Source organism: Epinephelus moara, chromosome 19 (genome assembly GCF_006386435.1).
Source record: "Epinephelus moara isolate mb chromosome 19, YSFRI_EMoa_1.0, whole genome shotgun sequence".
In the NCBI taxonomy this organism is placed as follows: domain Eukaryota; kingdom Metazoa; phylum Chordata; class Actinopteri; order Perciformes; family Serranidae; genus Epinephelus; species Epinephelus moara.
This window is the reverse complement of record NC_065524.1, coordinates 36,536,865-36,553,026: the sequence shown is the minus strand read 5'-3', so window position 1 is coordinate 36,553,026 and position 16,162 is coordinate 36,536,865. Positions and strand designations below refer to the sequence as shown.

The following is a 16,162-nucleotide window of genomic DNA, read 5'->3' as shown; positions in this document are numbered from 1 at the left end:
TTGAAGTGGTTTAGCTCAATGAAAGTATGAGAAAAAAAAAAGTTTTATCAGCGGAGCCATCACAGCATGACCTCACTGTTTAATTCATCGGTAAGTGTGCACACGGGCCTGACTGAAAGTGCATCAGCCAAACAGCTGCGGATGAATGAACTTATCATATCGTGGCCCTGGTTATTCCGGGGCGTAAATCTCTAGTCAGGAAAACAAGTCAAACATCTTAAGATGGAGTGTGGTTGAGTGTAGGAATACATTACTTTGAGTTCCCACTTGTAAATGAAATTGGTTTCCTCGCCAGTCGTAAGCGCATTTGCACTGAGTACATTTCAACCTTCACTTCCCCAAGTTAAGATGCAGGAGCACCAGCGCTTTGCATGTAAATCTCTCAAGTTTAAGCACACAGCCTACGCTCGCTGGCTTGCTCTGTCTGTCTCTTTCTTGCTGTAACACACACACACACACACGCTCTCTCTTGCTCTCACCCCCACACACAAAGCTGCACAGCAAATCCAACTCTGACTTTAACTCTCTAAAACTCTATAACTTGTATTTCCCGTGAAATACACTGTAGGGCAATTCCAAGACGAGTCACTGGCAGAGACGCAAAGTCAAGTGTGCACGCTCCCAGACACACACAGCTTGCACTTGCACTCATTAACACAACCGCGAGCCTAAGTGCCTCACACACACCTACACACACAAATCAGTATTCTCCCGTCATCTCAATGAGCAAACGTGCCAATATCTTTTTTCCTCTCCCGACTAAACATCCTGTCCGTCATGCAAACGGAGGTAAAAACACAGAGGTGCTTACTTACTTTTCCAGATAGTAAATTACACTTATTGGAAAACTTAAATTAACTACAGGGAGCCCTTTGCATCTGGGGTTAATTAAAAAACTGACCAAAACACAGACATCGTGTTCGGCTTGCTGAGTGCCTCCAATTTCTAAAACTTTAACTGCTCAGTTGAAGAGAAATATAAAAATACCTTATTCAAAACCTCACTGAGAAAATGAGTTCTAAAACAAAGTCCTTTCCCACACTTGTCTCTGAGCAGTGAAGGAAACCGATGTGGCGTTTGTTAATGTAAATGTGGTTCTGTTAAAATGAAACCTCAACACCGCCACGAATTACAAACCTGGCCCGTGACTTCAGCCAGTGCAAACTGACTACTGGTTTGCAAACACCACGAGTCTCAACAGGATCAGGTCTGACAGCACAAAGACCTGGATTTGATTTGCGTTGCAGGACCACACACTCTACACACAGCCAAACACAACATATTCCGTTATGACATTCACATGCCAATATACAGCCAGGTCTTGAGTTCCAAACCAAACCAGAAAATGACTCTAAATACCATATGTGGCGTATTTCAAGTGTCCTGCAGCTGAACGACCACACTGCGGGACCAAATGTCCAATATTTACATCATTATATCTTCCGTTTTCCCCGCTCGCAAATCTGCCCCTCAGCAATCTGGCACTGGCGTCCCGCTGCCGTCATGTGTTTCTTGATAAGAAAAAACGCTTGATTAGTGATTTTATGGTTATATCTTTGCTGTTTTTGAAACTCAGAAACACGGCAGCTCCTAAGTCCTGGAACCTTCTGTTGTTTTCTGAGCGGCTGGAACAAAGCTGAACCAAAAAACCTCACTGTGTGTTTGTTGCTGATATAAAAACTTCCCTGCTGCTTGGACTGACACGGAGGCCAGCAGTTAGTGAGGAAATTTGCATTTAACCACTGCTACTGCTTTTACAAACATCCAACCCATACTCCAGCCCCTCTCCAAGAGTCGCTGTCGCTGTAGCTGAGATTGAGACACAAATATACAGCAGGGTGTTGAGACACATTGAGATTTAAAGGACAAAGACTTTCAAGAGTTGACCTGGTTAAAATAATGGAAGGACTGTGACTGCTGTATTTATATATCTAAACGTAGAATTTCAGATAACTTTATGTAAGTAATCAGCTGGGGAAGGTTTATCGTGATATTGTCTCCCTGTAAATTATTAGGTCCGTGCAGTGAAATGATTTGGTCTCAGTTTGGTAAAAAACTGCATTAGAAACTGATGAAAAAAGCCGTCCTGTCATGCAGCCAGTCGCCGTTATTGTTTGTTTGGTGAAAGTCCGAGTAGAGCGAGAGGGAGGGGTAGTGGATGGGTCCAACAACTGCCGACTTTCACCCAGGAGGCCCGTGTTCACTTCCTGTTTGATTGTAAGGCCAAACCCTGTTGTTTTTTTCCTCAACCCTACCACTAGAGCTTAGATTCTCTACCCGAGCCCGAGCCTAACCCGTGGGCCGTAATTTCCCGCCACTATCCTCGGGCTCGGACGGGTCCGGCACCTCATAATAGACCTAGGCTATGGAACCAGGTACTTATCACACCTGGGCTCGGGGCCCAGCATATATGACAGCAAAAAGAACGGGCACCTCGACACTTAAGAGGCACATGACGAGGGCTTGCCGTGGAAAGAAAGACAAGAGTCAGCCTTCAATGTCCACGTTCGTATCCTTAAAAAAATGTCTGGTTTAAACCAGGTTTGGGCTCATAATTACAGTTAAAGGGACTGGCCGGGCCGGGCTCGGACAGAACATGCACGGGCTCGGGTGAGGTCGGGCAAAACATAACCATGTGTGTTTGCTGTTGAAGGACAATAACGTCTATTTGCAGTGTTGTTCCCTGACCCTACTTTCAAAGAAGCTGCTTGCAAACTTCACGTTTCCTGGGAAAATGCATATTTTGAAAGAAGACAATGCATGTAACAGGCTGACGTTGATACGGCGTCCCAAAACATCTACCACCAACACAGAGAATGTGTTATAACGAACAGTGTCACAGCGTGCTGGTGGCCAGCGGCAGAGGTGGGTCTAACCTGTGTAACAGCAGCAACAGAAAGTTTGCTGATCTGGCGGGGAGTCAGGGCTGTCCAGTCCCCAAGAGTTGGGGTTTGTGCTGGCTTGATTCAGGTTGGTTGTAACAGGCTGAAAGTTACAAGCTGTCCCAGAATGTCAACAACCAACGCACCAAGGGTACCTTGGACGATGTATCTGGACATGGAAAGTCCACGACCAAACATCTATATGTGAGGAGGTCAGAGTGAGAATGTGTTGCTCTGCAAGGAGCTTTTTTATTAAGGTTATTTTTCTTGCTTCTTGCCTTTTTTTGACAGAACAGCTTAAGTGTGAAAGAGGTAGAGACAGGGTATGAAACGCAGCAAAAGACCTCAGGCCAGAGGACAAGGACTCAGCAACCCGCTCTACCAGATGAGCTACCGGGCACCCCAACACCAATTTCATCGTTCATTGATTTTTTACCAAGTCCATTTGTTTTGGTGAGGTTTTGTGGACAATTCGGTTCACGATAAAAACCTCCTCAACAATGAACACTGAAGAAATTCTAACCAGGAGAAGTTTTAGCTGGTTGCAATCTGCAGTCCTCGCTGCTTGAAGCACCTAAACCCCCTAAACCTTTCACACTGGACCTTTAAACTCCAAATATATGATTATCAAACCACCTTTAATTTGACTTTAGATACATCCATTCTAATTCAAGGCACGTTTGAGGATGTTTTGTGCTGAAAAAGTGACAAAATAAAGTATAAAGTAAACTCAACAACTTCAGCAGAGATACTAAATGTACTCGGATTTGACTGTGCTGTTGACGGACGCTATTGTCCTGCAACAAAATGCATGAAGGACACACAGGAAGTGCCCATGGCTGCAACAAATTGTGGATTATGGTGAGACAGCTGCAAGTGCTGTGAACTTCCAAACCAGTGCACTGTTACATTAGCATATAAGTGTGAGTAGAGAGGTCTATAATTGGGAAATCTGAGATGATTTTCTTTTGTTTTGTGTTGTATGATCAATTTACTTACTTTTTAAAAGCGGCTGCAGTGTAATATTAATAACACTCATATATAAAGAAAGCATATCTGTGGGCTAAGCCTAAATTGGGAACACAATGTCTCATTAAAAGCAATTACAGTGCAGAACCCTCTGTGAAGCAGAATTTAACAAAAAGTCAAAGGCCTTTGTGCACAGTTATGTTCTGGTAGAGTAGCGTCAGGACGGGGCGGCTTTAATGGTCTCCCTGAAGAGAAGGGGTTTGTTTGGAACCTGATTTAGATGGAACTGAAGACAATCGTATGTTTTGTTGCTCATTATATGACGATTTGAGCGCCAAAGCGAAATAAGTTTCATTTCTGCTCGTCTGAATGAAAGGAATGTTTTATGTAGTAAGTGTATTTGATGTCCGATACGCCAGCATGTCGTCACTTCCCGCCAAAAGTTCTCCCCTCTTCGCCAAGTCCTCCACCTCGTCCTCAGGAGTGTAATGCACCGAGTCGAAACAGGCTCCATGGTGCCACGTCAAACTGCCCACCAGGGTCTGAGCTACCACTGGCTTTCCACTATCGCTGCATACTGGGAGCACTGGGAAAGAAGTGCCCCTGCTCATTTTTCAGTCCACAGAACAGAGCAGAGGCAGCACTTTGGTGGGAGTACGTGCATGTGTGTCAACATCGGTGATTTAAACGGATATCCTCCACAGGCACGGCAGCGGTGTATTGTGAATCACACATCAGGACACCTGGCGCTCTGCAGCACGCACAACAAGGCCGACTTCATGCTCACACACACACACACACACACACACACACACACACACACACGCACACGCACACATACACACACCCGTGATGCACATTAGCGCGTTTGGCCGTGCAGCCCTCTCGCCAGTCCAATCGCACATTATGTCCCTTTCACCTCTCCCTCCCTCTGGCTGGATGGCGATAAGTCTCCTGCTTTCAGTCAATGCGAAGCTGTGAATAATGGATGAAGTACAAGTTGTGAGCGACCACAGCACATGATGGACACACACACAAAGAGAGATGTGGCAGGGACAGCGGGCATCTGTCTCTGCCTCTTTTCTCCCATCTCCGTCTCTGTTTGGCTCTTTTTCTATCTCCGTCTCTATCATAACAAATCAGCAGGGTGATACTTAAGTCGTTTTTTTTATTCCAAAATGACTCGATTCAGACTTCTGAAAAACTAATTTTGCTCAGCAAGTTGTCCACTCCAACAGCCTCAAGTGATCTGACCCCGGGTCGGCCAGCTTCACTGTTTGCTGTCTTCTTTGACCTTAAAACCACTCACACCATGTCTGTCTCAATCTATGAATAATAGCAGCACTGACACACACACACACACACACACACATACAGCGCTCTGCATCCCCTTAAGGTGGTATGGTCATGCCAGCTCCAATTCTCATAATACTCTTTCTATGTGTTATTTTGAGCTCTCTCCTGGAATGCTCCTGCTGTCATTATCGTCTCTTTTGGCATGCATGTGTGCAAAGTACCCGTGTGTGTATGTGTGTGCGCCGGTGGAAAATCTGAAATGCAAACGGACGAACAGTGGGTGTGATATTTTGCGAGGTGTTTGTGGCTCAGTGCCAGTAACCTGTGGGGGTTGTGTTGGGTATCTCGCTCCCGCCTGGTTAGTCGACTGCCACGGTTTCCTTCAGGGGGCTCACGCCACGCTCGCTGACCTGTGCCGCTCTGCTCGAACAAATAACGCAGGGGGAGATGAGCGAGCGGAGGAGCTGAAATGTCTGGAGTAAATAAGACTCATAATGTCATGTTACCAACCCGGCCCTGGTGTGCATATTTGCCTAATGAAGGGTTTGTTGGTTTTTCTTAACCTCCTTAAATATGTTTCCTTCCAACAGTTCATTAGTCTCATTTCTCCTCCTGTAGCTCGGATAAATCACTCATTACTGTGTCGTAGCAGCTAAACTTTGCAGTGGTGATATTAAATGGCTTAAATGCCTCACTCAAAATTGGCAGGCGCTCGAGCACAGATGAAGGACAGGATCAAAATGCAATCCTATTTGATGTACAGAGATGTGCTGATTTTAAAGCCCTTTGAGGCAAATGTGTGACTTGTGATTTTTGTAAATAAAATTCATCCGTCTTTTTTATTGACTTTGAGTGGAATCATTTTGTGATACCGAACTCTTATTTGTGATATTTTACAAAATGATGGTTCCCTAACTAATCATTAAAGAAAATAGTAATTAAAACAAGCAAAATGTGTCATTCATGCTCATATTTGCACATTCCTTTCTCAACTAGAGGCTGGGTCATGGGCGCAGCTAACCTGGTCTCACTCCGAAGTCGTCGAATTCTGGTGCTTGGGCGGTGACTTCCAGTGTCAGACATCGACGAAGCAAGCTGTCTTTTAAAGCTGTCGTTGGCATGATACGAGGGAAATGCAGCAGGAAAAAAATGAAAGTAAGGTGGCGAAAGTCCAAGTAGGGTGAATGGCTCCAACGAACACCAACTTTCACCCGGGAGAGCAGTGTTCTCTTACCGTAGGATGGTAAAGCCAAACCCTGTTCTTTTTTCCTTAACCCAACCACATGCTTTTGTTGTTGAAATAAAAGAAACGATTAATTCTGTTTGGTTCGTCTCTGCGGCTGTAACTTGCTTGATCAACGCTACAAAGCCCCACAATCTCTGGTGGTGCTGCTCTGTTTCATCTGTATCCATCATCTTTCAGAAAAAAATGCACAAATAGGGACAAAATGAACAGGACAGAAGGCTCAGTCCGTCTCCATATCCATCTCCAATGTTGGGCATAAATCAGCCCTCAGAAACAGCACCTGGCTTTGAGGCCAATTCGACACAGTGGCCAAACTGTGACAGGTCCATCCAACCCACTCTTACTCTGAAGGCACAGCTTGGTCAGGGACTTCCAGTGTCAGACACCAATAAAAAAACCCATCGGTATGATACTCTGCTGGTCAGCGTTAATCTGCAATGGCGCCTGACAGCACCAGGAGGAAACGAGCTGGACAACAGCATTGGTTAAGGGGTCAATAGTCCGAGTAGGGCGGGTGGGTCCAACAACCACGGACTTTCACCCGGGAGGCCAGTGTTCGCTTCTTATAAGAATGTAAAGCCAAACCCTGTTCGTTTTTCCTAAACGCAACTACTGTATGTGTGTGTTTTGGCAAAACATAACCACGTGTGGGGCGTCGGTGGCTTGGTGGTAGAGCAGGTGCCCCATGTACAAGGCTGTTGCCGCAGCAGCCTGGGTTCAACTCCAGCCTGTGGCCCTTTGCTGCATGTCTCTCCCTCTCTCTCTCCCACTTTCACACTTTGCTGTCCTATCAATTAAAGGCAAAAAATGCCCTAAAAAAATATCTTAAAAAAAAAAAAAAACAACCACGTGCATCTGTGCATTTGAAGGAAAAAAAGTCAATTTGCGTTGTTGTAGCGACGTATTGCTTTTATTTTGAAAGGGACTGTATGTAAACTGTCAATTTCCTGTGAAACAGACAATGAATGTAACAGGCTGAAATTGACACGGCACTCCAGATCGTCAACAACCAACACACCCAGATGTGGAAGCAGAAAGTCTATGACCAAATGTCGATATGTGATGAGGTCGGAGTGAGAATGTGTTGGAGCAACAGGTGAGGACGCTGATTGGTGGGTGGGTCACATAGCTGCTCAGAAATACTGGCCCTTACCCCCATACGCTTATCATCGTCAGACTGATGGCTGATCGATTCAAGGAATGATGTAACGCTGATACAAAAATACACAACCAGCCCACTCAGACAGCTTGATGTACACTTTGAGTACCTCCTCAGTGGAAACACACACGTCTCTGTCATGAATTATTCACCAACTACCAACAATCAATACAGTCAGATGCTTTTGTGCTTTATGACTCGTGACAGTGACCAGTGCTGCTGGATGAATATCCCAGTGTGACTGTCACTGTTTGAATGATGCTCACTGACCTTTACGTTACCGCAGCTGTTTACCTAACTCAAATATGTCTCACATCTCTGTGTGTGTGCGTGACTGTTTCACCTTTACCATCCCCACATCTCTCCCATCTCCCCCCTCCCCCACGTTCCACACTTATTTTATGCAGATTAGTTATATTTGCCTTACGAGGTGCAATAGGTTTCCTCTAAAAATGCAAATTTAAAACATTTAACACTGCTACAGAGCTAAATAATATATTTACCTCACAGCCCTGTTTCTAATTAATCATCAGTATTTTATATTAAGGCTGTGAGAATAGTGCAAAGTTTCTAAGAATGGAACGAGAGGATAACCGCTCGGGGCGTGGCCCTGCGTAAGCTCCTCTGACTAAGAATGCTGATTTAAAATAAGCTCTCTCTTTCAGACAGTCATGACTCATTTGGTTCGGGAGGAGATTTTAGTCTTCCTCATTTAATAACGCTTCATCCAGAAGACAGCAGGCCGGTGGCCAAATCTCCTGAGCTGACGAGGCTACAAGATGATGACAGCGGGTTTCTGGGTGGTGGAGATAATCACGGGGGAAATCACAGGTCTGATCCCTGCCACGGAAATCACAGTCGAAGGTGTGCTTAGCCTGGTCTGCAGCTATATTTAGAGTTCAAAATTATCTTAGGTTGAATCAATTGAATGTAAAATAATTAATGACATTGGAAAATAATAATGAAATGTACAAAGTTACTTTCTAATTGAACCAAGGATGCACCGAAAATCTGGGCCGGGAGCCAGGTCCAGCCCTCATTATGTTTTCTTTTTCTTTTATATTTCCTGGTAGCCTATAGACCCTTTGACTGTTAGTAAACAGTATGATGTTTTTTGGTGGGCGGGGCTTGCAGAGCACACTCTGGACACTCTGTCTGTGGAGACAGAGCAGCAGAGCGCCGAGCGGAGTGAATGTGAAATATAACGCTCCGTTTCTTCCACCAACAGGGCTCTCATTTTAGTGTAGAGTGTCAGACTGAATTTACCAACGCACCATGTCAGGTAACTCACTCTCCGGGACCGCCAGTGTTACTTGAATAAGTAAACACTGACCAACGGGACCAGACTGGCCGACCCGTATGCTCTCACTCAGTGGATGGATGATGTCACAGGACTGCCGAAGGTGGGATGGCTAGTTTTGTGGTTGATACTATGCCAATCTTATAAAGGAAGACGACTCGTGAATGCTTTCCTGCTGCACCTTGTCAAAATAAATCCAAACCTATATGACTGGACCATGTGTGACTTTAATGTGAAAGGACAGACACAGGAAGTGTCCACGCTCAGCAATCAGACAGGAGTCAGGTTAATTTCCAGGGCTGGTACCTGCGGTTATTCCACAGGCTAGTTAATAACATGTCGGGCAGGAAATCCAAAGTGTGGGATCATTTTGAGAAGGTGAAGGACGAACCCAAGGTGATATGTAAACTCATCTTCATTGGTCGACTACAAACATGACGTATCATCTGAAACATGGAAGTAGCTACATGCCCATTAGCCCACAGCGTCATTAACAGGCGGCTCGCTCAGTGTGTGTCGTGCACTTGTAGATAAAATATAGGCCTATATTAATGAAGGTTCATTAGTACGGTTTGTATTTCTCTGTAATGTAGCACAGTGTTAACAAGAACTTAACTTCCTTGCCACAGTGTCTGATCTGACACTGTGGAAAAACAGTACTTAAACACTGTAAAATTACTTCCACATATCAGAATTATTAAAAGCAGAAACATCTTGTTCTGCAATGAATCTTTGTGATGACTGTGAAAAGACTTTTCTACCTTCCTCACTTTCATTCTGGCTGTTGTCTCAAACTGTCAGTTGCCTGTGAAGTGCAAAACTCAGCCTCCCCTTATGATGTGCTTTCTCACACAAGAAACTATTCCACATCCTCTCGCTGAGAAGTTGAACTTCTTGGCTTAAGGAAGCATTTTGACTTGCCTGAAAAACAAAAAAGAGAAAGCTGAGGGTGAAGCTGTTCTCCAAAGGGTCTGCTTTTAATCTGACATGGAGCTGTTCTCCACATGACAGACTCCAGGAATGCAAGGCGTTTAAAAGAGGGGGAAAATTATTGCCTTATATAGTCTAACACTTTTATTCTTCACTTGAAGGGTTTACATTTAAAAACAACCCAATCGCCCAAATAAAAGCTGGTATTTACGTAACATTTGTACCTTTTTACATAGTGGAAACATTGAACTTTTATGTTTCAACAATGCTGTGGTTTATGTGTGGTTAGGTTTAAGCACACAAACCATTTGGTTAGGGACTGTTCGTTACTTATAAGAGGGGATGGGGGTGGAAAAAAGTTATGTCAAATATTTTTCAAAGCACTTGAGAGGGACTTATGTTTTTTATTTTGACTTAGGGGAGGGGCATACAGAGTTAGATGGTTATACTTTGTATTTATTTCAGGACTGATTCTTAAAAACTGCCAAAATTACACAGCCAGAAACTGTAAAAACAGAAATTATCGTTGGATTTTCAAATTTCTGACAGTCTTGGGACACATCATGTGTGACAAACGCTGCTGTCGGAACTGAATCTGAATTTAAATCACTTTATTCTGCATTTAAAATTTGGCCAAATCAAACTGATTGCACGACTTAATCAGCATACACGACAACATTGAAAAAACAAACAAGGCTTTTTTCCATTCCAAGATTTCATCTACAACTTTTAACTTTCAGACATCAAGGAGTAAGATCTCTTTTGAAAGCCCTGACAGTGCCTGAAAGACCTGCAGTGGTCGAAACATGTTGGCTCTTTTATGATTTAGCCACTACAAGAAGGCTTTTTAATAATTCCTTACTGGTTTTCCTTCCTTTTCTGAGTGCCTGGATGCCTTCCTTGTCAATCAAAGGGTAATTAACTAAAGCATGCTGCAGGGAGGGTCATGCATTTTCTGCCAATCACTCAGGGAGGCTCAGAGAAAAATATCTGTGGCTGTGGATGGTCAAAAAAAAGTCACATCCCAGCTACCTCCCTCATATTTTGATCATGTTTTAAAATATCTGGTTTTGGTGGCACAATCCCAGCTGAAAACAGGTGGCTCGGTGGCATCAGGGGGAAATGAAGCAGGACGTCGTCCACTGGGGCAGGTGGGTGGGGTGGCGGATGGGTCCAACAAACACTGACTTTCACCCAGGAGAGGGGTGTTCATGTCCTGTAAGATTATAAAGCCAATCCCTGTTCTTTTTTCTTGAACCTAACCATGTGCGTTAGTTGTTGAATGAATAAAAAAGTCAATTTGGGGTGTTTCAGCAAACAACCAACACACCCAGGGTACCTTGGACGTCATATCTGGATGAGGTTGGAGTGAGAATGTGTTGATCAAACAGAGGTCCGCAGCTTGGTGGGTGTCTGCCTTTCCTCTGGCAATGTTTATGTTTACTCTTTCTTTTTGATGACAATAAATTACTCTGATGCTTTATTTGTCTTTTTGTAGATGCATTTTTTTTTTACCCATAACCCTCGGCACATGTCATGTCTGATGAACACCTCTGTCACAAAAAAAAACTTTAAAAAGCAATATTTAAACAAAGTCTTTTTTTTCTGTATGTCTTAATTAACATTTGGCCAAAAATAAATCGTCTGCACAAACTAAACAACTTCAGGATTTCATCTTTAACCTTTAACTTTTAACTTTCAAACATCAAGTGGTGTGTTTTAAAATCTAATAAGTAATTCAGGTGGTGGAGGGAGGGTCGTACATTTTTGGGCAGTCGCTCAGGAAGACTCAATGAAAAATATTTGTCGTAAAGAAAAAGTCACTTCCCAGCCTCCCCTCTCCTCTGATAAAGTCCCTCATCGTAAGGAGTAGATCATGTTTTGGCTTAAAATATCTGGTTTTGGTGGCAACATCCTGGACAAACAACAAGCAGTTTTGTTGTTTGCTGGTCTCAAACAGAGGTCAGCAGCTTGGTGGGTGTCTGCCTTTGCTGTGGCGACGTTTATGTTTACTATCTCTTTATGAAAAAGAACAACTCTGATGCTTTGTCTTTGTGTAGATGCATTTTTGAACCCATCACCCCAGGCTTTTGATTTAAGTAACAAAACATGAAGCCTTTACCAAAAGTTAAAGACTTTGATAACGTGCCATGTGTTTATAGGAGATCAGTTTACACAGTTTGGCAGGCGGGCCGTGGCGGTTTTTGTTTTCTTTGTTGAAGCAAATGGAGAAGGTTAGAAAAGTAGAGTTACAATAAAAAGACTGGGGTGAAATCTGATCTGAGACAGATGCCCGTTTAGTTTCCCTGTTAACTTGAAACAAGTGTTTAAAAGGCAATTCATGAAGTCAGTTTAGTTAGTCTCCTTCAAATCCTCACTGCGCCGCCTCAGACGCCAATTATTACCTGGGACGATGAATCTTTTTAAATGACAATTTTGGAGAAACAGTATTTACAGTTAAGCCCTCGGCAGCATCCAAACTCCTGTCTGAGAACAGAGGGATTCAAGTTTTTAATTAATCTCAACACCAGCATCCCTGAGGACACACACACACATACACACACACACACACACAAATACTCACTACTCTGCTCCGTACCCACACACACACACACACACACACACACCCAGGCAAAACCCACACAATGCAGACTGTAGCAGCAACATTTAGGCGTGACAGGCAGAGAGTGGCAAAGCGACACATCAACCTTTGCGTGAACATCTCTCTGAGACACTTAGTGAAACTAAAAGTGTCTGAAGAGGGGGTGGAGCTTCTGTGCCTACTGCAAAACACTGCAAAGTTCTGCTACACAGTGAAGCACCAAACATTTACACCATCCGAAACACCAGCTTCCCATCTCAAGCACCCGCCTCATCAACTACCACTACACTACTGCTTTAAACCATGACGCTCAAGGTTCCCCTCTAGAGTCAGTTTTGGACGTATGAGTTCCTGCCTGTTACATACAGTGTCAAAATAAGCTGCTGTGTTCACAGGAAACTATGAGGTTTAGGAAAAGATGGTTTATGGTGCAGTATAAGAGACAAAATTAGGACTACTGAGAGGTCAAAGGAGGCTATATCCTTGCCAACACCAGCTTCTTTTCTGGCTGGTGATAAGCTGGCGCTGGTGACTGACAGGCTGGTTGTGGAAATCAAGAAGCCTAGTATTTATTTGATCAAGGTGGTACCACTAGACCTGTTGGATCCAACCCAGTCTCACTCCAAAGTTGTCGAATGCTGCCACTTGATCAGTTACTTCCAGTGTCAGACCCCAGTGAAAAAGCCGTCCGCTATGACTGTGTAACAACCTCTGGCAGTGTCAGGGGGGAACACAGCTGGACAACAACGTAAATTAAGAAGGCGAAGGTCCGAGTAGGGTGTGTGGGAGGGGTGGTGGATGGATCCAACAACCAGGACTTTCACCCAGGAGGCCGATGTTTACTTCCCATAAGATTGTAAAGCCAAACCCTGTTCTTTTTTCCAAAACCCAACCATGTCAATTTGAGATGTTGTACCAACGTAGTGCTTTTATTGTGAAAGAGACTGTATGCAAACGATATATTTCCTGTGAAAATGGAAGTGTATTTTGAAAACAGACAATGTATGCAACAGGTTGAAATTGACACAGCGTCCCAGAACATCAACAACCAACACACCCAGGGTACCTTGCATGTCATATGACGATGTGAAAAGTCGACGTGACGAGGTTGGAGTGAGAGTGGCTTGGCTGAACACTAACCGTTACCAGCTAGTAACCAGCCTTGTAAGCTAATGACCAACCAAGCCAGTAGTTAACCCAGTGGGATGCTAGCCTCGCTGTGCTAGTATCCAACCTCTGAAGCTAATGACCAGCCAGGTAATTAGCCGATCCTGTCTTCTCAGTAGTCTTGCTTAAATTATGTTGACTTTTGGTTTCGCACGGGACACAAACAGCGGTTTCCTGGGTGACAGTCCTGTTTTCTCACTCTTTATCCTACATCATCGTCAGCTGAAAGCTTGGTGTGTCTCATACAGACGCTTAATGGGTATCAGATGTCGAGGGGGCGTGACAAAGCATCTGGGAGTGAGAATAGGTTGTAAAAACCATGTCAGCATACTTTGCCACTTAAATTAATTTTCATTCTGATCCCTGATCGGAGGATGTTTTGTACGGTTGCAAACTGCATTTTCTATTTTAATGTTTCGTGAATTATAATGTGAAAACAAATGTAAAATTAAATGTGAATCAGTGCATGTTTCCATCAGTTAATATTAATATATATACACTGTAGTCCATCATGGTATTTCATTTCCACTCTTTTATGTAACCAGGGTTACCTGCCAGACTCAGTCAGGGGATGTTGCAGTCATGTAGCGTCCTGGAGCACCAGGATATCTGATGCTGCTGCTCTTTTTTTCTATATTTGTTCTGGTCTTTCTGCACAGTGGGAGCACGTACGAGTAAATAGCAGCAAGACACGGGGTGCTTTGCTGCAGGTGAAGCAGACTCAGGCACCACATCATGGTTAAAAAAAATCTATTAGCCTTTTTCATACATTCTCTTCATCAATACAGTATTTTTTCTCCTCAGATAAATGTTAAAATCGTCTGCACTTCTCAGACTTTTTTCATAATTTCTGACATTTCCACTCAAGTGTTTAATGCGCAAATTGAAAATATGCATTAAACCAGGTGGATGGAAACGCTGCTGGTGAAATGGAGAGAGAAAAAGGCAGAGAGACGGTGAGCGCTGCCCCTCAGCTTTTAGTCAGGACACACAATTCAGCATGATTCAACCTCACAACCCTTATTGATGTAATTCCCCCTTCAGCAAGACTCCCAGCAGAAAATGTGTGTGTGTTTGTATCTCTGCGTTTGCTCCTTTGGTCAGTTGTGCGTGCAAAAAGATGTTGTGCGTCTGTGTGTGCATTTGTCAGTGAAAAATGCTCATGTCTTTGCAGTCCAGCACAAGAATCTATTAGTACGCCACGTGGCTGCGTCCTCTAGGCGCATATGTACACCAAAATTGAAAGAATGCCGTGAATTGCAAAATAATGACCAAATTCATTCACAAAGACAACTTTTCAGCAAGCCATGATGCAAAATGAAATATTTCCGTTGCACCATCACAGCCTGCAATAAGCTGTTTTTGGCCATAAAACTAATGTAGCAGTCACAGACATTGACTGCCCTCTAAAATGGAAATTCATAAGCCAAAATGGCACAGTGGGAATATCAAAATATGACATATCCTCTGCTTCTTCTACCCACCCCCCACTTCTCACTGTCTCTTGCCGCCTCCCCGTTCCATCCCTCCCTCTCTTCTCCAGAGTTTTTCAACAGAGAGCACATCTGCTGTAGAAACTCTTCTGAAGGACATGTCAACCCTCCCTGACACAGCTGACTAGGCAGACAGACAGACAGACGGACAGCCAGGCCAACGCTCTGACATCTCTCTCAGTTGGACTGAAGGGAAACAAAATCTATAACTATAGCTTTATTCCATACCAAGGAAGCTAAAATCATAGTGAACAGATCGAGGTAAAGCCGACATTACGAGCCTCATGTGTTAAACTATCACACCTCACTTCAGATGTTGCTGTAAACTACAAGAGCACCTGAATACTTTGGTGTTGATCTGGACCAGATGTGGTCGGCTTCAACTAAAACAAGTGCAGGACACAACTCAAACATGTGGTTTTCTGGGTCCAAACAGGCAGATGATATTTGATAACCCACAGATATTCCAGATGGAAACTCCTTCATAAACAAAGTGAGCCAAGAGCAAACCCAAGAGTGCAGTCATGCTCAGATTCAGCTATTTCTACATGTGTTAAAAAACTGGTCAGAACACTAAAACACATACATTATAAGAAAGAGTGTGGATGACCCAATCACTAGAAAAATGTTGGCATTGTCCATTTCTGCAAACCACAAATACGTTACATTTGCATGATATTACCTCGCGGATATGTTGAAACTTTGCGTTGAAACTTTATGTTTCAGCAATGGCACAAAAAACGTTCTCATCCCAGGTCGTCACATATCGCCGCCTTGTCAGTGGACTTTCACCTCTACATATTTCGTGCTAGGTATCCCCCTGCATCTGATCTTGACATTCCTGGACACTGCAACCAATGCTGGGGCTTCAACAAACGCACATGGTTAGCTTTAGAAAAAAAACATCATTGTTTGGCTCTACATTCATACGGGAAGCGAACAGCGGGCTCCCAGGTCAAACCATTCTCTCTCCAACCTCGTCACATATCAGCGTCTGGTCATGGACTTTCCATGTTAAGCTGCGACGTCTACACGTTACATTTAGTCAAAACACATGCCGACGTGAAAGAACGGCTTTTATCGTCAGCCTCTGACGCCAGAGGTGCTGGTTTTCAATG

The 16,162-nt window shown here is 43.8% G+C and overlaps 1 protein-coding gene across 2 annotated transcripts in view; it reads right to left on the bottom strand.

Annotated features, from left to right (window-relative positions):
• The window catches only part of gfra1a (gdnf family receptor alpha 1a), a 177,560-nt gene that overhangs the window by 134,830 nt on the left and 26,568 nt on the right, over window positions 1-16,162 (bottom strand). The window lies entirely within an intron of this gene.